The sequence below is a fragment of the Capsicum annuum genome, chromosome 4 (genome assembly GCF_002878395.1).
Source record: "Capsicum annuum cultivar UCD-10X-F1 chromosome 4, UCD10Xv1.1, whole genome shotgun sequence".
In the NCBI taxonomy this organism is placed as follows: Eukaryota; Viridiplantae; Streptophyta; class Magnoliopsida; order Solanales; family Solanaceae; genus Capsicum; species Capsicum annuum.
This window is the reverse complement of record NC_061114.1, coordinates 67,918,847-67,924,133: the sequence shown is the minus strand read 5'-3', so window position 1 is coordinate 67,924,133 and position 5,287 is coordinate 67,918,847.

Sequence of the window (5,287 nt, the reverse complement as noted above, 5' to 3'; positions counted from 1 at the left end):
GGTCTAACTGGGACCCACTCCTTCTTCTACTATTTCTTTTGCTGATGAGGTGACATAATACCAAAGTTTCAAATTATGTATTTGAATTAACGAAAGTTTAAAAAATTATATTGTAGTCCTAACTCCGAGCGGCTATTTTAAGATTTTCAAAATTTTCAAAAGATTTAAGAGGCAAAAGAGCAAATACATACATGTGGTGATACGGAATGCTCCGGTGCATACACCACAGTTTTCCATTTAACTTTCGTGACAAAAAATAAAAATCATAGTACATATGGATATACAAATGGATTTGATTGGCTTGTAGGAGATTTTGTAAAATTATTGGCATCTTTTACCTTTATTCTCATGTATTAAACACATAATTATTTGGTATTTTACCCTAAACTTCTTTTTTTATTTTTTCATTGCTCTCTTGAATTTTTTTTCCGAAGGTTGATGCAGCATGGGCCCATCTTTTATCTGAATTCGTTTAAATTTAAATATTAAATGTTTGTTTATGGCAATGTTTAAACTCGTGACATATGATCAGTACATGTATTTTTTAAAATATTAAATATTTATTTACGACAGTGTTTAAACTCGTGACATGCTATTAGTACATGTGATTTCTTTCTTCTTACTTTTTTTCTGGTACAAAATCTTACTTTCACCTATATTAAACAGGTTAATCCTCACATATTGTTATGCACAAAACTGTCTTTAACTAACCCTTGTGACAAGTCATATAGGATTTATTGATTGGTGTTACTAGATGAAAAGTTTGATACCTATATTGTACTAGATAGGCATGGCCCATGTTCAGCACGGACCCAACATTTTATATTTGATGGTGGATCTTTGCATAGTCATTTGGTGATGTAGGATATCCGCAAAAATAATAAAGTAACGAATAAAATAACAATGAAAAACACAGAGAATATTACATAAAGGACTTCCATCTTCAACTCAAAATTTGATGAACCCTATCAATGGCTAAAATTCTCTCAAATCGAATTAAATAGAGAATACACGTGAAAATACCATAAAAAATCATCTAAGTTCAGGTTGGTTTCCTCGTCAGCTGGATGAGTCGATAAGGTATCTTGAACAACCATCACTTTAGTAGCTTGGAGTTGAGTAGGCAAAGATGCCAGCAAAAGTGTACTCACGGTGAAGAATAAAGTTCCTATAGCCGGGATCATTTTCATGTGGGATGGTTAGGTACATAACCTCCAAAAGGGTACTGGCCAAAGTTAATTGTTGCATGTTGGCCTGAGACAATCCAGATCATTGTGGTGAGTATGCCACACAAGTCTTCTTTGATAACAAGCTTTCGCCACCAAGGCTCATTTTTTTATCAAGGTGTCCCTTGTTCTTGATATCATTCCACCAACCCTAGATCTCAATATCAAACGTGACAGAATTAGGCTCGGAGTAGTAGCGCTCAACATAGGACTCCACATATTCTTTTATGGCAAACCATATAAGAAGAATATTTGCTTCATAAGGGTAGTCTTTAATCACAAGTTTCACCCCCAAAGGCATCAATGAATCCTCTACTGACATTCCCCTTAAAAGCAGTTAAAGTCTTAACAATTAGTTGAAAATTTGCAATAATCAGGTGAAACAATAAAGTTAATCTGAGCTTCAGCATACAAGGCAAATAGTTATATTCAAGGTTTAAAGAGATGGCATGCTTGAGATTTTTACCTTCTTATTAATCTGCAGGCAGTGTTTCCATATCAAACCATCGCATACTCTTGTAAGTTATAGAGCTTGTTTTCATTGAATATTTTCCAGGGCCAAAACATGGTTCAATAACTCCACCCCCATTTATCAAACTCTGCCTTGCAAGTTTCTTGATTTCCAGTATGTAGCATATATGAGGGGGAAGTAGCTTGTAAAATGGGTGCATGGGCTAAGATGCCTATGAGTTGCAATGATATATGGTTCCATACAAGCATGAGTCCTTAACCTGGGAATTTTATTTTACATGCACAGTAAAGTTCCTAACTGATAGGGTCAAAGCTAGAGAATGATCAATGTTAAGGCCAAGGTTTCACTAAAGTAGATGATTATTATTTATGAAAGCACAATGAGAACTAACATCGAAAGAAATCTACGTAAAGATGTTTACAAGAAAAATATTAAAAGAAAAAAGAGAAGGGTTCTAAGCTTACCAATGGTTCACCAACTAATGAATGTGAACATCATTTGAACAAATATGTGCTTTGGCTAGATTCCAGATCCAGTGGTTGGTTGCATCATGTCCATGGGAGAATGTACGTTTATTCCTAAGTGAACAATATGTAGGCATCATGATTCAATTCTAATTACACAATTCCAAGAGTTTCAACATGAATTCACATGATAAAGAACACATATCAATTAACTCTACATGAATCTTGTAATGAATCATGAATACACTTTAATTCAAATCATGGAAATCATGAAATCACTCTACATGAGCTTTAAAAGAGTTTCTTGGACTCCAAGGGTGGAAGGAACCCTTGGATGAGCACTTCACATACCTTAGTTGGTGAATTCTGGAAAATTAACGATGGAATCTTGAGCCTTGAATTTGAATTTAATTCACCTATGGTTTTTGTTCTTGAGAAATTTGAGAAAAAATGAATATAACTTGCTAAAAAAGGGCTAAATTTCGTGTTATGGGGATGAAGGGCGTTGGAAAAAGACTTAATTAACCCTGATGATGTCATTTTTTAATGACTATAAACTGAACCATCGACGCGCAGGCCGACGCGATAGCCAATGCGCCGCGTCGGTTCACTGGAATTGGATGCTGGGAGCTGGATAAAACATTTATCAATGCGATAGTCGATGCGACGCGTCAAGATCACGTTGATTGACTGGTTTAGGATTTCAAAGGTGCTTCAAACGAAGTTCAAAAAATCTGAAACTTGTCTGAAAATACCTATTGACATTCCTGATCATAAATTAACTCAAACATCAACATTTAATAGATGTAAAGGTCGCAAAATAAAATTACCAACTTTCGAAGGCTAAAATAACACTAAGTCTGAATACTTAAGTAGAATTTTCCAAATCTAAGACCCCTTAACAAGCTTAAAGAATTGAATAAAGCTAAGAATTTTGCGGGGTCTGCCATTATCTCCCCCTTGGGAACATTCGTCCTCGAATAAGACTGACTTAGCTAAGACTACTGATAGACTGAACTTACTTACTGAACATGAACATCTGAAACACGATTATCTGACTGACATTACTGCTATACTGAATTTCATACTGAACATGCATATCTAATGTATGAATACATAACTGAATTGACTCATGAACATATGACTGAATATGTAATGATAACTGATACCAAGTTCATAATGGAAAATCTGAGCATAGAACTGAATAAGCTTAAGGAAAACTATTATCTTGAGTTGAAACTGAGTTTGCAGAGAAGAGGTGAGGATACTTAGTCTGCATATCTACTTCTCAAGTATCCCTCTCAATGGACTGATTTCGCCAAAGAATTTTGACTAAAGGTACTTTTTTGTTCCTCAGTCTGCGAATCTGATAATTAAGGATTTTGACTGAATCTCTTCATAAGAGAGGTTGTTCTGAACATCTATGTCCTCTATGGGGACTACGGCTGATGGGTCACCTATGTATTTCTTTAGCAAGAAGACATGAAACACCAGATGGACTGAAGATAGATATGAGGGCACCTCAAGCTCGTAAACTACCTTTCTGAAATGGCTGAAAATTCGGTAAGGACTAACATATCGGGAACTGAGTTTACCCTTCTTGCCAAACCGCTTCACTCCTTTCATAGGAGAGATTTTCAAGTACATATAGTCACCAATTTTGAACTCGATATCCTTTCTGCGCATATCTGCGTACGATTTCTGTCAACTTTGAGCTATTTTAAGTCTTTCCCTGATCAACTGGACTTTCTCTAAGGTATCAAATACCAAGTCAGGCCCTGCCACTGCGGCCTCACCCACTTCAAACCAACTAATGAGAGATCTACACCTCCTCCCATAAAGCGCCTCAAACGGAGCCATCTGAATATTGGAATGATAGTTGTTGTTGTATGCGAACTCAATCAAAGACAAGTGGGCATCCCAACTACCTTTAAAGTCTATTGCACACACTCGTAGCATATCCTCTAAAGTCTGAATGGTCCTTTCTGTTTGGCCATCTGTTTGAGGGTGAAAGGCTGTACTGCGGTGAATTTGGGTACCAAGACCTTTTTAGAATACTATCCAGAAATAAGAGGTGAACTAGGTACCTCTATCTGAGATGATGGAAAAAGAAACACCGTGAAATCTGGCCAACTCCCTAATAAAAAATTTGGTATAATCCTCAGCTAAGTAAGAGGTATGGACTGGTAGAAAATGAGCTGATTTAGTCATCCTGTCTACAGTGACCCAAACTAAATCATGCTGACGACGAGTGTGAGGCAAACCCGTCACAAAGTCTATGTTTACTTCTTCCCATTTTCAGGTGGGAATGTTGAACTCCTGTATGGACCAGCTAGATTTCTAATGCTCAATCTTAACCTGCTAACATGTTGAGCACTTAGCCACAAACTTTGCAATATTTCTCTTCATCTCACTCCACTAATAGATCTCCCATAAATTACAATATATCTTAGTATCCCCTGGATGAATAGAGTAGCTCGTACCATGCACTTCAATAAGGATTCGTTGCCTCAAGTCATCTACGCCTGACAGACATAGTCGACCCTGACAACTCAAAACACCATCTCCCCCTTGGGAGAAAATCTCCGCCTTCTAATCTCAAACTAATTCTTTCAACTTGACCAAACTAGGATCTATATCCTGTTTTTCCTTCACTTTAGAAATTAGGGATGATTCTGAACTACTCTACACCCATACACTACCTTTTGCTGAATTGACTAAGCAGACACCTAGTCGGGCTAGCTGATGAACTTCATGAGCTAACATCTTCTTACTATTTTCTACATAAGCAATACTACCCATAGACATTCTACTGAGATCGTTGGCCACTATATTGGCCTTGCCCGGATGATACAAAATACTCATGTCGTAGTTTTTTAACAACTCCAACCACCTTCTCTGACGAAGGTTTAGGTCTTTTTGAGATAATACATACTGCAGGCTCTTATGGTCAGTGAACATATCCACGTGCACACCATACAAATAGTGCCTCTAAATCTTTAAGGCAAACACTACTGCTGCTAACTTAAGATCATGAGTAGGGTAATTCTTCACATAGAGTTTAAGTTGTCTAGAGGCATAGGCTATAACCTTACCTCTCTGCATCAGAACACCCCCCAAGCTAA